Source organism: Patella vulgata, chromosome 4 (assembly GCF_932274485.2).
Source record: "Patella vulgata chromosome 4, xgPatVulg1.2, whole genome shotgun sequence".
Taxonomy (NCBI): domain Eukaryota; kingdom Metazoa; phylum Mollusca; class Gastropoda; family Patellidae; genus Patella; species Patella vulgata.
The window spans coordinates 52,151,615-52,169,419 of record NC_065882.2 but is presented as its reverse complement, the minus strand read 5'-3'; positions in this window follow the sequence as shown (position 1 = coordinate 52,169,419).

Genomic DNA, 17,805 nt, shown 5'->3' with positions numbered 1-17,805 from the left:
TTCAGAAAGCAGACCTTGAATTAATTCCATATTAGTACTATTATATCATAATTACATGTACATACACTTGTCAAACAATACTGGAAATGCCACAACGTATAAAAAGCGTTTTATCTAGCCGTTATTATTTTATTATACACAAATGCCAAATTATGAGTTATTGCTATTCCCACGATCAGCCAGAAAGCTGAATGAATGAGTCAGATATTAAATATAAAGAGTATGTATGTATTATAAAAGTAAGTAAATGTAGATGTAGATAAATATAATATGAAGGTACCAGTTTACATCTAGTTTGATTTGTTACTCATGGATATCACAAAATACACTTATAAAATCTTTTTTAAAATAACTAATGTTTCATGAATTGTATATGAAATATTTTAGATATGATGAAATAATATTTTAAAGCAAGATGCATTAGCGGGGGCGGGGATAAAAATAACTTCTTCAGTTTAACATTACCATGTAGTGTCGCGGTTTAACTCAGTACGTGGTTTGGCGCGATACCTTACTTTTCTGGTAGTTACAAAACTTGACCTTAACCATGACATACTTATAATTAAAATAGCGATTAGTGTAATATAACACAGTTCTTAATAATAAGTAAATACGAAAATAATATAAATACATAAAATACAATACTAAAACAGAAAATTTCAGAAAGACAATGAAGCAACGAGATAAATCAGTTCTCTATTCTGAAATAGGCACCACGCGTTTGCTAGCAGTGGGTGGAGCCGGAGAAAACACGCGAGGTTGGACAGGCGATTCTACTCTTTGTCACGTTCAAGCATGAAATTGAAACCACGCCACTTGAGTCAATGACAGACCTTATGATCTAAAGCACACGCGGAGCATCATTCGGCCACCCAACCAGGAAAACAATATATAAGTTATAACTAGAACCTAGCCAAATCAGGTACCGTGTCAAACCGGAAAACTGATACTGCAATTAATCTGAAGAGAACATAAGCAGCTTCCGGTATTCTTTATTCTTAAAATACGACAAGAATCCTTGCACTTCCGTTCGGTGAAGTGACAGATGTACATGACAAGAAATGTTTACCGTTTAGAACACCTCATACAACTTAACATAGGACGTCTCCTTACTTTTATCTTACTTTAGGTTCTTATTTATACTGGCATATTTTAACTTGAGTACCGGCAACAAATACAACACGAGTTTGGCTATAGAATAAAAAAATACCCCCCCCCCCCCCAAAAAAAAAAGAACCAAAAAACAAATCCCTGATTCACTCTAAGGTCAAAAACTCAACTATGAAGATCAAATATGTCAGATATTCATATACATTTCACAAATACACCAATATAATATAACTAAGGGATCTAATAATGAACAGAACTGCAAGAGTCTGCCTTAAAAGTTTTCAGTATTTGGCCGACAACAGTATGATATAAATTACAAGTATTTAACTTCCAGAGTGTTTTGATATGCATGCTAAACTCTTTCATGTCATCAGCCCAATTTAGCATCTGTACCTAATTCTGACATTAAAATTAATGGTAACCCCTTGGTCGCAAAAACAAATGGATCCAGGGTTTGGCAACTATACATATTTCTGACGTATTCCTATCTAAAATGATATTGAGCAGACTGAAAATGTATTAAGAACGGTAATTTGCAGTTGCGAGCCAAGTGATACATGTGTTTTACGTTGTAATTATTTCATTTGTAAGTAATTTTTTGTCTATTTTGTTATATGAGCGCATAAAAAGGCTGAAATACGTCATTGAATAACGAAGCGCATAATGGTTTCTCACTATTCATCCACCTGCAACTTTATAATCAAAGAAAGCAAATAAAAAACCCTAGGTGGAAAATAATAAATATGCCTAAGTCATTTTTGATATTAACCATACACATAATTTACGGTATCGTGACGTAGACTATAGGCCCACGTTAAGATTGGCGGATATATTAATTCAAATCATGACATAGGAGTGAATCGGGTATAATTTCGGGTTTAGTTTTTTGGTTGCGTGGATAACCAGATATAACAAAAATGTTATACATGTACATGTGTGCAACAGTATAATAATTTGTCGGTTGTGTCATACCATAATTTCTATATCAGACCCGTTCTAGTAGAAACTGACGATACGCAAGATCTTGTTTGTTTCAGATTGAATTAATGGAGGTGACGATACTTATGAAATAAATTTTGTCCAGTTTGACCAAACCGCAATGTTATTACACAAATGATTATATGTCAAACTAACTTCTGACACAGATTTTGGACTTAAAACATTGTACATCCATCGTGCACAAGCGATTATTTGTCGGTGTATATAGCAATTGTAAAGCCCAGGAACCCGAGACAAAAAATCGAAATTACTGGAAAACCAATGATCGCGATCATACTTGCCAGATTTCAGAGGAGGTGGGCACAGTGTGTATTACAAAATATTGTAAATCAACTTATGTTAATATTCCTAACAGTGGCTAACACACTTTTACAAATTGCTTCATCAGCTCATAAACAAATCAACGCCCAGAGCTTAGAATGGATTTTCCTTTTGACCTATTATAGTTACATAATTATGTACCGCATTGACCAATAATTGCCTCAAATTAAAATTACCTATCATTGTGTCATTTGCCATTGTTATAAATTTAGCAACAATTTAAACTGGGTTGACTAAGAACGTGTGAAATGCTACAAGATAGATTTATATCTATATATAAACATATTATTCTGAATTACTGGTTGGCATTTTGGATATTTTGTTGAATAAATGTCACTACATGTCAATGAAGAATTTTTGTTAGTTGGTAACAAAATAAAGGCGTAATGAGAGTTGATCAATGTATTTTGGGGAAGTAATGTTTGTAAAAATATTATGATAAGTTTATAAACGGAGATTCAGAGATTCCACGTAGTATCCGCTCATATCCGCTCATAAAAGTATGTAAATCCAAATGTGAATAAATAGACTAATTAAATTATGAAACAAATTCAAATAAAAATATTAAGGCATTTCATTGTTCATTTGTGTGAGTGACTTGATAATTGCGGGGATCACTTCCGAATACTTTCGCAAGTATGTAAGAAAGGTTATCTAGGCACTTTGTGTAGAATTTAAGGGCCTTTCATCAACCACACATGGGAAAAAAGTTTGTATGGGTTTGAAATATATCTGAGACTAGTTATTTAATCATGCAATTGTGTTATTTCTAATTTGTAAAAAAAAAATAATGGGTTTAAGGTGATGAAGATTCGTGGAAGTGTATTAGGAATGAAATGGGGTTTAACTTCCTATTGTTTTCCACACACCGCCGGGCTAATGAAAACCGACATACGCAAGATAATGTGCTATATGAGGGAACTTTTGCCCGGACGGTGGCTCTACGGCCTACTCTTATTTCAAATTCCAACTGTCTGGGAAATAGGTATGATAGGACTGTTAGTTTTCTATAGCTTGTCTGACCTCAAACATTAGTGATTGTACATCCCAAACTAAGCCTAGTTTATTCCACAGATGTTGTCCTGCATGTTGAGATAAATTAATAGAGAAAACTAAATATATGATAAATTGATTTATTTTTATGTTAAATGGTATTAGGATTAGTAAATATAAGTTCAAAGAGTTAAACATTATGGATTTTAAAAAACAAACAAACTAGTTTTCTTTCTTCATTTGCGATGGTTTCGGTTAAACCGTTGAAGACCATTGTGGTGAATAATTAGATAATAAACATTACGGACTTTAAATTAATTCATGAAGTAACAAGGCTGATTTTATCCCATGTTTACCATCTGGCATTATTATTTTTTAAAGAATGCATTGTCTGTTAATTGGGAACCCATCCCAAAATTTTATTATATTTCCATTTTATTAATATCAACAATTAAAAAGAATAAAAAAAACACAACACAGTTTACATTTAAAACAATCACTTGTTTTTACACAAATAGCACGACGTTTCGAAATTTGCGCTCTTATCGTTTTGATAGATATGTAGTAACCAGCGTTTTACTTTCCATATAAATTGTGTTATTGTGCTCAATCTCTAAATGTCACTCAAGTATAAATAGACAATGAATATTTGAACAGTGGAAATTTCTTGGGATTTTATTCAGGGAGTCTTTAGTTGCCTATGTAAACGTAAACGGAGCATATTCCGGAAACAGACGTGGGTCCTTTTATTTTCCCACTTTTAAAAGCCAGGAAGTGCAAATCACATAAACTTGATGTAGAGAACATGCACTATAATGGTGGTCCATTATGTCTGTCACTTTTGTATGTATTGCCTTACCAAGATAACATCCCTAAAATATGCATTTCTTCTAATCCTAAAGTAGATGTGGATATAAAATATATAATACGAAACCACGGTTTATTTGTTTATTGTTGGTGATATCTGAACAAGGCGGAGATACGAAACGAAATGATAACAATAATGTAATGGCGTCTGATCTTAAACCACACAACCTTCGCATACGTGTTATGTTAAATATTAAATAAATTTAGTGACCCTTTCATACTGGTTGATATGACTCATAATAATATTTTCATTTGTCAGTTAATAATATTTCCATCAAATACAGAAACCTCCTCGTGTTTATTTTTACTTTCGTTTCGTGTTTTTATTTTCACCCGCCCCGGAAATGCAACTTTTGCCACAGCACATGCGTGTGTATTACGTTCAACTATACAATAGTTGATTGTTTTGGCGGAAAATGCCAACCTATGTAACATTGGACTACGGACAGATGTGTGCAGACGTAGAAAAGGGTTCATACAATTTACAAAATATTGCCTGCACCTCATCAAAGAAAGGCGTTAGATAAAATTACTAGAAACACATGGATTCAATTTACAATTGTAGAAATATCACGATCACCAAGACATAGGCCTACATTTATTACTAAACCGTTTATAAGCTTATAGTTTTGTACAGTAATAAGTGCATTTTTTATATACATCATTAAAATCATGTTCGAGTTCTCAAGAGACGAAAGACAATCTGGCTTCCATTCCTATAAAAGTAATAAGTAAGGTCTGAACAGAATAGAGTTTTGACAAGAGTTTGTAGACTATGTTTCTGGTGGCAACTTTAAATAACACAGAATACCAGTCCGTGTTAAAAATTACAAGGAGAACGCTCGTCACGGGCTTATATACATTTAAGAATCATTTGAATCATTCCCATTACTGAAATTGATTCCAGTACTTCATACTGCATACAAAAGGTGTATATGCAGGTTTTTGACGCAACATTAGTCGGCTTTACTATTCTCGTTATGAAATCAAGAAGCATTCAAAATCTGTCGGCGTATCGGAGTTACATTGCCATAAAGTGGCCAGTTACAACCATATGCTTTCAAACTATCTTTCCGTCCTTGTAGAAACGAGCGGTAATTTATCGGAAAATCCTGAATACAAACTGATTATCGACGCCAAACTAAATCAACAACAGCATTACTGAATGCTAATATGACGGCGGTTACGAAATATTGACAATTAAAATAATCACAGAGAACCACTTCATAATGTGCGTTACAGACAATTATTTAAAAGCTATTTTCTAATTTCCCCTATTTAAATATAACAAGCTCAAACTCTTTACACATTCAATAGATCCGCCATTGCCACAATTGTGGCATGTCTTTGTGGGAATGGGAAAGTGTGATAAAGTAATCTATCTACCCAATATTCATAAATAAAGATATCGCTAAACATTATTTATTGACTTTGAGGCATAAATGGCATTTGTTGATGACGTTGACCTTACGTCATCACACAATCAAATGCCAATCAATCACGTGACCCCGACCTCATTACGAAATGAATGCTGAAATGCGCGGTCACGTGTTCATATTGTCAAAATGCATGGAATTTGTATGGAATGGGATTCGCACAATACCCACGAAAGTTAAATTGGAAATTAACATTTTCCAAACTTTAATAACGGTTTAAACTGATGAGAAAAGGTTCATCTATTTTGAATGAGAATTGAATTGGGAAAAAATTATCTCGTGCGACTTTATTGAAAATATTATATGAATTCGATTTGCACTTAGTGAAGGGCGGGATGTCAATCCCTTATGTGTTGATTCAATGTAAAAAAGCAATTACAAAGCAAAAGTATCAGGAAAGTAATCTATGATATGCACACGACTTTTGGACGCATGCATGTGCGCGAAACCGGGCCATTCTTCGCAAATAATACAAAATAATCCACAAAAAAACCTTCTCACATTGAAGGTCTCTACAAAAAATGAACCCTTGGTAACAATGGTTAATTTTAAGATTCGCGCGCGCTTTGTTAAGAAACAATTGTGTGAAAAAATAAAATGGTAGGAAATTCCCATGGGTTCATATTTTATGAATTTTAATGAGATAAATAGTTCTGCCAGAAATATTAATACGATGTAATGCTCTAAGCAGACCGAGGGGTAGACCCGGGTATGGTCGTTTCTTAATTGTTCAAGTTTTCCTTACATGATATTTGATATTTCTTAGTGAACTCTTCTCAGTATTGATGTACTTGTCTCAATAGTTTGGTTTTGGTTATCTGACAATACACAATATGGAGAACCTACCACCAATCAGTGATATATACACGGTTAAAAGTTGCCAAAACAGCGTCTGCATACCATAATTCTTAAATGACGTAACTAACAAGCCCATGCGCACGTGATACGCTTAAATCAATGATATACTGCGATTGAACACGCAAATCAGTGACGTTCTTTCTAGTGTATGGCGATGCTCAAGCAATTACGGACCTTAATTATCTGCTTGGTAGTAAAGGTCATATGTATATGAGTATGATTTGTTGTTTTCATACGGTATAATGCGGATTGACTTCCAAAAACGTCGCCGAGGTTTGATCCCAACTGGTCACTCGATATTTTTCTCCCATTTCTGATAGTCTAATATGTAAATCAGATTTGGACTAAATACGACATTAACACTATAAAAGAGATTAATGTATGGACATTATAAAGTTAAATTGATCTTCCTATATGTAAATGTTTCGTCAACACGCTATTATTCTTGGCAGTAAACACAAACGTTTATCTTCCTGCGCAACGTTTTGTTTTGCTAGTTTTCACCAAATTTTGCATGTCCAGGATACCGTTGCGAAAACTTGTGCGAAAACCATTTATCCAATTATTCGTCATAATATTCATAAAAAGTGTATTAATAGGCTTGATGAATTGCCATTCACCCTATACATTGAATTATTTTTAAACAAGAAACGTATTAATAGGCTTCGTGAATTGCCATTCTCCCTATACCCAGAATGGAACTTCTGCAGTTTGTAACAATTGAAGTGTGATAGGCCTACATATTTTAAGCTTTGATAAAACTTGCTCGTCGATTGATTGTAGTACTCATAGCACACTGGATGGCGTATGCCCGTCTTCATTAGCCCAGTTCGGAGCAAAACAGTAGGACGTTAAACCCCATTTCATTTCATTTCATTTCTCACATGAAATGAACATATATAAAACCTGTCCTGTACTCCATAGAGATTTAACTAATGGTTATAAGTATCTCCCTAATGCATCGTTTATATATCTTCCCGCCAAAAACAAATAACCCACCTCAGCTGTCATTAATATAAGGCAATGTGCTTTATTTAAAATCAGCACCGTCGTCACAAGTCGAAAATCCCACAAGTAATGCCTTTTGTAACTTCAGTAAAGGAAAAATTACTCTCGCAATTTCATGCGCAATAAATCTTAATCTTACCCACTCCCTTGAGATTTGAGTGACATTAGGAGAAAAGTGGGGTTCATCGAATTTCTTTAAAATGGAGATGTGCATATTTCATATTTATAAGAATTGCTGTATTATTCGTCTTGCCTCCCGCACGCAATTAAATTTACTAGCTAGGAAAATGGACATTTTGCTCCCTTGTGTTTTTGGTGGCCTTTTGATCACCGCCTGGTCATTATGTTCATCTCTTTTACACCGTGAATTATGAGACAGGTTAGTACAAAGGTTGTGGACTAATTAATGATGTTGACCCATACGAATAGCTATTGAACACAGTAGAATTTTCTCAGAGTGTTGTAATTGGTCAAAATCTATTCAATCATATGATTCGACATATTTGGTATCGATTTAGCGCCAGCTAATCTATATGGTATTATTATATTAAAGAAGTATGGTGGCGGTGTTCTACCACCATCAGAGTTGAATAGAAGATTTGTAATTATCAGTCTAAAATATCGTTAAGGTTTTATTTCCTTTGCTTCCATATCGAAACATCTTCTGTATTTTAATACAAGGCAAGACCTATTTTTTTGCATTTGAATAAAACCAGTGTATTAGTATAATATTGGGTATGTGCTTGTATGGCAGGGGGGTAGGATAATATGACAGGGAAACAAAAAGTTAAAATATTCATCGCAATTATTTTCATAAATTCGCTACAGGACGTCACGAATTGATCTTTCTTTGGGTTCACAACACTAATTATTTCTGGTCTATTGTGTATGTCAATCATCAAAATCGGCAATTTTCCGTGACTTAGCCAAATTATTGATGCGGGTTTAGGATTAAAGCTTAACTCAACCATTCAGGTCAAAATAAATTTTAGGCTCATTCAATGTAATCATTGCAATGGATGTTACAATGAAAACAGAAAAAAACTACATAAGATTTGTCTCTGTTATTACGATGGAAATTTAAAAGATGCAATATTTTTACGAGTTCTTATAGTGGACGTGCCCGTGTCAACAGGGTACAGCACCCCTGTATCTTTCGGAACTATCTATATACCAGACAAATTGTACTTTGAGATCCCAGCATCATCAGAAGCTTTAGCATTGTTAGACTAAAACTATGGAACAATGTACTCCAAAATATTCACAATTAGAAACTCATTTGCTAAAACAATCTTATGTATACTAAACTTAATAAACTTTTATATAGCTTATAGCTATTAATAAACCATGATTGTAGGTTGATTTGGTGCTCCAAAAATGGGCATTATTATTATCATTATGATTAAATAAAACAGATGCATCATTAAATAATTCCGTGAAGGTTTACTTGTTAACATGGATATTGTCTGACAACTGATATTTTCAACTGAATGTAATAAAGTGAGTTTAGTCAACTGTTAAGTTTTCTACAAGAAATTATTGACATTTTCACAACTTCAAATGGCTAGTAATTGAATGGTGATTTCAGGGTGGATTTAACCTGGAAGTTGCCGTCATCATCCTGTTGGGGAATTAGCTTTGTTTTGTGTGCAATTGATCTTTCCATTTCCATATATTCCTATAGTTATAACTTTCCCTGCCTTTCCCTTATTGTTCTTTGAACTGAGTATGAGTAATATTTTTATTATAGTCACCTAATATCAATTTCATTATTAGCTCCTTGTCTAATCTCGTCGAATACACAGACAAATTTTACGACAATCACCCATAACCGGAAACAATTCCAGCGTCATGCGCAATGACTTTGATCGCTTCCTGTCAGATGAAGGTTTTCAAGAGATTTGACGCCCATTCGCTACAAAGTAATAATCGCTTGAGCAATGATGCCGCAATCATCAAATTTACTTAATTTCTTAGCACCGAGGAAATTAACAACTCCTTGCGGTGAAAAGGAAAAATCGGCGAAAGATATTTTCTCAATTTGTAAATCGGATTGGCGACCGTTTTTGTAGTGAGTGAGCTTAAATATTAAACTTCTTTGTCTCAAGGCGCCTTTTTGTGGTTAAAAAATCGATAAAGAACAAATGAATAAATTTGCATTGGTTTGTTCATCATGTCGTTGTGGTATTTCCAATAGAGAAACGTAAATTGAGGCGTAAGACACTCGGCGAAGCTAGTTAGCCGACGGCAGTCTAAATCTCTTTTTAACAAAAGAACTAATTTTCTTGAAGATGGCATGTCCACACAAATTGTGCGTTTTTTGTCAATGTAGTTAGCTAGAAGATAAATCCCCCTTTATGTGCAGTGAGAATAAGCTTTTTCTTCAAACAAAAGTAAAAGTTTCATCAGAGGGTTGCAACATAAAACTATAGAGGTTTTTTGTTATGAATGGGTTTTACTAAAATCCTTGTTTGTGGTATCATCGTAAATGTGGGCGAAAAACTAGTAATAGTAAAATGGAAGTCGATTATTTGGGCGGGGGGGGGGGGGGCTCACAAGAAATAACTAAAAATGTACAAAACTAAAAGTAATCTTAAGTACTTAATTTACGACTTATATAGATTGTCAAAGTATGATAGCTTAAATGCAGATTGGTGCAAAAGGTGTATCAATAGAATATTATATTGTTTTGTCGTGAATTAAAAGGTATATTATTAGATTGGGTGAAAAATATAAATATGATCAATATCCGCAATAAGTTCCTATTCTACTGTGCACGTCTTGTGGATAAAAGTCCTGTAAATATATTTTGGATAGACAAATTCCAACTTATTTTAGACTAAACATCACTGTAATCCCAATCTGGTTCAAACACAGATCCTATTTCGTTTCGTTTTTATAGTTCAAAATTTCGTTTTACTTGTCTTTACTGCACTTGGATCTGGAAGAGTTGTTATTTAACTCGTGTTCTGAATGGTGTCAGGGATAAGCCAATGAAACGGTCTGTTACGGCGAGCTTTAGGCGTGTTTATCACGGAACTGTGGGTAATTCACTAGTTACATCAATGCTGATTGGTTTATCAAATGTCTGACGTCATAGGGTCATAAGTCGGTCTTTTGACCCTGACGTGACCTATCGCTATAACTTGTCTGATCTTCATGTAGTGTAGCCCATCGAAAGTATAAAAAAACGAAACGAAATATAGATCTGTATTTTAATCAGATTGCTGTAATTCTACTTTCGTCAGAAATACTCCTAATACATATTAAACCTACTTTGGGCAGAACTGCATTTTAAGACACAGCAAACCTACTTTTGACCGAAATTCGTTCTAAGACACTTAAAAAAAAACAACTTTGGTCCGAAATTCGTTCGAAGCCACTGTGATCCTATTTTGGACAGAACTTCACTCTAAGACATAGCAAACATACTTTGGCCCGAAATCCATTCAAGGATAGTAAACCTACTTTGGACAAAACTTCACCCAAAAAAATATTAAACCTACTTCGAACAGGGGTTCATTCTAAGACATATTAAACCTACTTTAGACATACGTCCATGGTAATTTTTGTCCACCGCCTTTCGAAGAAAGCAGGGGACTATTAAAATGGGTTCGTCCGTCTGTCTGTCTGTCCGTCACACTTACTGGGACACAATAACTCCCTTAATTGCGCTAGAATGTTAAAATTTTTGTGTAGGTGTTGATTAGGTCAATGCCTTGATGGAGTTCGACGATGAAAATTTTCTGCTTAGGGTAAGCAGAGATAAGCAATTTGATTGGTTGATGCTTTGGGACACCATAACTTTAGTTCTAATTAAGTGAGCGTGATCAAACCTGGTGTATAGTTTCAGTACATCAATACATAGTCTAAGTTCCATAATGAAAATTTTCTGCTTAAGCAATTTGATTGGTCAAGACTTTGAAACACAATAACTCTCCTTCTAATTGAGGTAGAATGTTCAAACTTCGTGTAGGCGTTTATTGGGTGAACGCCTCGATGCAGTGCGATGATGACCATTGTCTGCTTACGGTAAGCAGAGATAAGCAATTTAATTGGTTGATGCTTTTGGGCACGATAACTTTGGTTATAATTAAGTGAGAACTATGAAACTCCGAGTATAGATTCATTATTTCATTACCATGACTAAGTTTAATGAGAATTTTCTGCTTAGGCTAAGGAGCGATAATCAATTTGATTGGTCAAGACTTTGGAACATAACAACTCTGCTTTTAATTGAGGTAGAATGTTTAAACTTGTCTTGACTGAGTTCAATGATTATTAACATTTCGAGCTAAAGCTAAGCAATTGTTTTGACTTTTATTCTATCTGATAGAGATCGATACTTTTGAAAAAAGACAAACTTGCAATTAATTAATATGTGTCATCTATTTATTTCTAAGACACAGTACACGTAATTGACCTTTCTGGAACTATTATAGGAAGACCCCTATAGATCACCAATTATATGTATATGACATGATGAAACCACATACTGTAAAAATAAGGAACACGGTTTTTAGATAAATAAAGCATTGCGACCTTTTCACAAATATTATGGAATAAAAATGATAATAGAGCGTAGTCAAAGTTTACATTTCTAAAATATAGTGGGCTGGAAGCACATGGGGAACAGATTTTCAGATGAACAAATCTGTCCTTGTTTATTTGAAAAGAATTTTGAATGTCATCGTTCATGCAAACGTAAACATTAGGGCGGGTCGTTTTTCAACTAATATTCTTAATAATGCATACACTTATAGCAGCATATATATACAATAATAAACACATATGACATAACGTATATTTTATATTAGTATGTAGGGTTAAGGGGCCATGGGTTGTCTGTTTCTTGTAATAACTTGGATATACCACTGGTATAAAAATAAATGTATTATATTAGATGCAGTATTACTTCTCGTTTTTTAAAAGGGGGAAAGTGAATTTGCAAGAAAAAAATGTTTTACTTTAAACAGTGTGCGCTTTCTGCAACGTTGTTGGTTTAGGGCACGTTTCAGTTAAACAGGGCTTTCCACCGTCTGAAATTCGAAACCAAATATGTTCACTCATCGAACCATACTCCGCGCAGTATTCCGTTTGATTTAACTCACTCGTCACTGCTGTCCGAAGCTAACGTGTTCTTCCTCCTTAGTTTGTCCATCTACTACTGTATGACGTCTACATGGCCAATGAAATAGCACGTTTTGTCAAGCGGCTGTGGTCAGAAACTCATCCATATCATAGAGATTTGATAGGAATGCCGGTGGATGCCGATCTATCCAGCCGTCGTGCTACTGTCAGTGTTGTGTTTTTATTGCATAAAACTTTGGAGGAATAAGATATTCTCATGAAAGAAGCATATTGCCCACACTCTTTTTGACCATAAAAATCTATTATAATTCTGTTATTTTTTAAAGAAAAAAAAACACACCTGAAAAACGGTATACGAACGTTTTGATTCGGAGTCCTTTGTGCTTGTTTATAATTTTTCTAACAATAAGATGGCATTTTTATTTTCTCGAAATTACACCCTGGGTCTATATCTGGTGCATGCATAACAACCACAGTTTTCTACTCTTACATTAAGTCTGTTTGAAGTACAGTGCTCGGTGATTAGCTAATAGTTTGTATCAATAGGAAATCAACTAGAACGCTTATATCTATAGCAAAAATCAAATCGTACTTGCTTTGGATGTTAATCATTGAAACTTATCAACCACTAAAAATCATATCAAACACAAAACCGTTTACATCAATTATTCAAAGTCACCCAGGCTGGTAAATGAAATTTAATTATATTTCGATGTCATTATTAGACAATTTGTGTATTAAATAAGGCTTTCTCTTAATGAATACGGTCGTTCTCTGTGATCTAATGATTTCATGCATTGTCGGTATATAAAATATGTATTATAATTTCATTACGATAAAAGGTGCTCTTTTATACCTTTGTTGGCATGTACGGAGAAAAGGCGTTTCTAACCGAGGTATATGTTTTATTTACACTGTTTAAACATCCAAACTGTCCTGTGGGTGCAGTTCTGGATGCAGTTTTGTCAGAATGCTTTCTATTCTGTTTTAGATTTGATTATAGCATTATAAAAAATATTTGTCGATATGATCTAGCTATATTGGTTAATAACTATAACTATATACAGATTAATGAGATGTTCCTGGTCTAATGATAGCGTTGAGAATTGCGGTACATAAATATTATATAATGATATAGCGGTTTTCGTGATGATAACATGGGACGCAAATAATATTAAATTGTGACAACAGATTGGAAATATGACAAGTTTAAATTAATAGACATCGTTAAAGGGTCTATTTTAAAGAGGAAGTAAGTCTATCAAAGCCATGATAATTTGTCTTCATAAATCAGCTTTTAATCAGACTATTTGTTGAATACGTTATTATTTCAGAAATTCTAACAGTCTAAGTACTTGTAATATTCTTGAAAAATGTCCATTATTTATGTCTAAATAACGTTGTTTACTGTAAACAAAGTCGTTTTGGTAGCGAATTAATTTTAAGAACTAGAGTTTTCAATTAATGTAGAGGGCTGTAAGATACAATAATCATAGCATGTTTAACAATATTAAAACTATTCCAAATGACATCAATACCATATACTAATTTTAAGTTAAGGTTTGTATAACAGAATTATTATGGTCGGCAGGGGTGTTTTTAAACTTCCATTAACAGGGGTGTTTTTAAATTTCTATTCCAGAAACATCCAGTAAATTATAGTCCTATACATTTTTAATGCCAGATACTAATTTTTATAACTTTTTTTTTAGTTTCAGATGCATGATGGAAATTTGCTGTTAATGCCAGCGTTATCTGAAGATGTTTTTAGAAGAATCGGAATGAAGAAATCCATTTCATGAATATGCATCATGGTGGATTTCGATCACACGAGTTCACTTGTGTCATTTTATCTTTCCACTCGCGTGCACTGACACAATGGTTACAGCACGTTCAGGGCAATAATTGACATTTCTTGACCGCTCACGAAGGAGATAACCTTCAGTGATTGGCTGGCACTTAAGTCATGTCAGCAGCAAATTGGAACTAGCCAATGGGTAACAAGGGGTTTGAACAGGCTACATTGTGATTTGAGAGGGGGAACTATCTCATAACTAAGTCCATTAATTTGCTTTAAGTGGTCAGGTTTTTTTCTACCAATAGGCTAAATTCTAAGGTTATTCATGCCAGCTTTTGTCCCCAGAATCAATAAAAATTGATTAGTGCGATATTCCAAGCCACTAAATGGAATTCCTTTTATCCCATGTCATGTTTCTACATTGCTTATTGGTGATTTCAAAGATCAGCATTCGTCTTAGATCTTGAGTTAAAAATGCCAAAAGGAAATCTAAACACGAAATGTCATTTGTAAGATACGAGTGTTTGGGAATAACATGGTTAAACATAATATGGTTATGGTAGCATGACTTAAAAACATCCCTCTAAGAGTAGGGTAATGATATATTGCTGAAAGTGACCCACGATTGACAACCAAATATTACTCTTAGAGAAAAATCGACTTTCTGTTGGAAAAAAAGCTAGTCTTCTAACAACTCCTCGGGGTCTTAAGATAATTAATTTGATGGAAATAAATCAGTTAGCCACGTTTTACACCGAAGAAGCATCGCTTTTTTAGAAAGTTTATTTTAGTTTCACATTATTTCGAATGTATCATCCTGCCATTTGGTGGATTTTAGTTGCTTGAAGACGAATTAAAAAAAAGTTTTATAACTTGGATATAATATCATTTCTTTTTAAATTGCTCTAATTTCTAAAACAAAACACTCGCACTAACGTCATTTACCCAATATCATCATTTCCACATTAAATAATAATCGGAGTTCTTTGAATGCACAGATTTCAAACCTCTGCGTGAAAATATAACCTGTTTTTAAAAGATTCATTTGCCAAAAACTAAATTCAACTGAAATTGTGTTACTGAAAACATAGTTATACAGGTTTCCCTTTATTTTCATATTGAAATGTATGAGCAGATATTCATTAAGAATGTGTGAGGAGGTACTGATAGTTTAGTTGTATAGATTAGTACATGTACATTTCTTGTAGCGTGACAAAATGATACTTAAATCTATTTGATTTGATTTCCTAGAGTATTGCCTTTTATTATTTTTAACGAATGTGCTGTTTTATGTTTCCCAAAATATATTGAAATTTAACACACGGCATATTGAAAACACAGACCCGCCCAAAACGCCATTAATAAAACTAATATGCATATACTTATTATGTGGATAGAGTATAATTGAAAACAGATCTAAACACATAATAAATAAAAGACGCTTAATTAAAACCACTCATATTAATAACATCTGAACCAGCTGTTACCATTTACTCATTATATGACTTGGAACAAAAACCTGTATGAAAAACTATAACATCCCAACTAAAAAAATAGAAGTTAGTATTAATGACACTAATGTATTGTGGTTATATTATCTACAATCCAGTGGTTAAACGCGATTCCTTAGATAAAATTATCTCCAATCAAATTCCATTCCAAAGGTCTTGCAAAACCAACAATTATGAACTAAGGTTTGAAATTAAGTCCAGAAAAATATGCAATAGATAGTCACACCATGAAGATTGAACTAACACATTATTGCGTATTTTTCAAAAGTCTGTGCACACAAAAAAAACTCGGAGAACATTTCCTGAATTAACAAAAATGGTATATTTTCTGACGCTGATAAATAGGAGTTCACAGTTTATTATCCATCGTTGTGTCACTGAATCTTATGGTCCTGCAATTTCTTATGTCTCGGGTGCTTGTGAGCATCTCGCAGTAATCTTGACGATATTGTTGACCCACTCTGAGTTTGGAATAAAGTGACAATTGGTATCTCCCTAAAGAAATCAATTATTTAATTTCAATAAAGTTTGTTTTAAATGAACACCTAGCGACTAGTAAACGAAATGCAGGCTACCCTTCGTTATCATTACTACAGATTCTATATGCGATTCAGGTGTCCATGGAATGCATTGAAAGAAAGATCTCAAATGAAATAGTATAGCTAAATACACAAAGAAATATTTTAAAGGTCCGTGTCCATTAATGAAATCATACACTTGTTTTATGATATATTTGTAGATACGTATTTACTTCCTGCTGTTGTCACATCTATAATTATATGATTAATATTGTTGTTATTGATTATAATAAACTTATATAATTATTATTATCATTAATATCAACATGTTGCTACATATTTAATGCATTTTTCACACAGGTATTATAACTATCAACAAAATCAAATAAAATTGTTTACAATTTGCTTTATAACTCTCGAATATGTAAGTAAGTCATCTGTTTGACCATCTAAATTTATTTTGATAATTGTAATGATCAGGAAATATTATAAGACTTATTAAATTACAGAATTGAATTATTACAAAGTGTTAACCATTGTTGAGCCTTGACCTATTAACGTCATTGCTCATCTTGAGGTGAATTGAATAGATTATAGATAGGTAAAAAAAAGTATTTCAAAAGATAAATGGTGTTTTTATTTTGTAATAAATATATTTTACCCGGTAAATTGATAACAATATATTATACCCGGTAGATGAGATCCGCTTTTATATCGAATTGTCGCTGATATCTATTTGCCGCTGAAAGAAGTCCCTTACTCTAAAATCCAGACCATCTCTTTGTTTCGCTTTAGGTAGGAACGGGTGATCTGCACGATGCCGAGTATGTTTCTTTTTTTTCTAGACCATGTAGTACCACATCTCAAATAAGCATTGGCTTTAAATTTGTATGATGAATGTAGTCAATGACCATATCTCTAGAGATAGAGGCCGAACAAAACTTCACCACAAAGTTAAATACAATCCCACCCTTCCGGGTGGCATCTAACGCGTTTTAGAAAAAAAAAGGCGTGAACGAATATTGTTTTGTATACTTTAAAACCAAATAGAGATTGTTTATTTTAGTACTTAAAAATCTTGTTAAAATTCATGTTATTTTCCTCTTTTACTCCCTTTTTTGAAAATATATAGATGTCGGGGCAGTCTTATTCCGTAATTCTTAACATTTCTCTGATACGATAGCCCGTGAAGAAAGTCAGTGCTGGGCTAACAAGAGTGTTGTTTCGTCTTGCGGATGGAACATGAACAATATGGTTATATTACTATATAATCTTTAAAATATTGCGTGTTATTT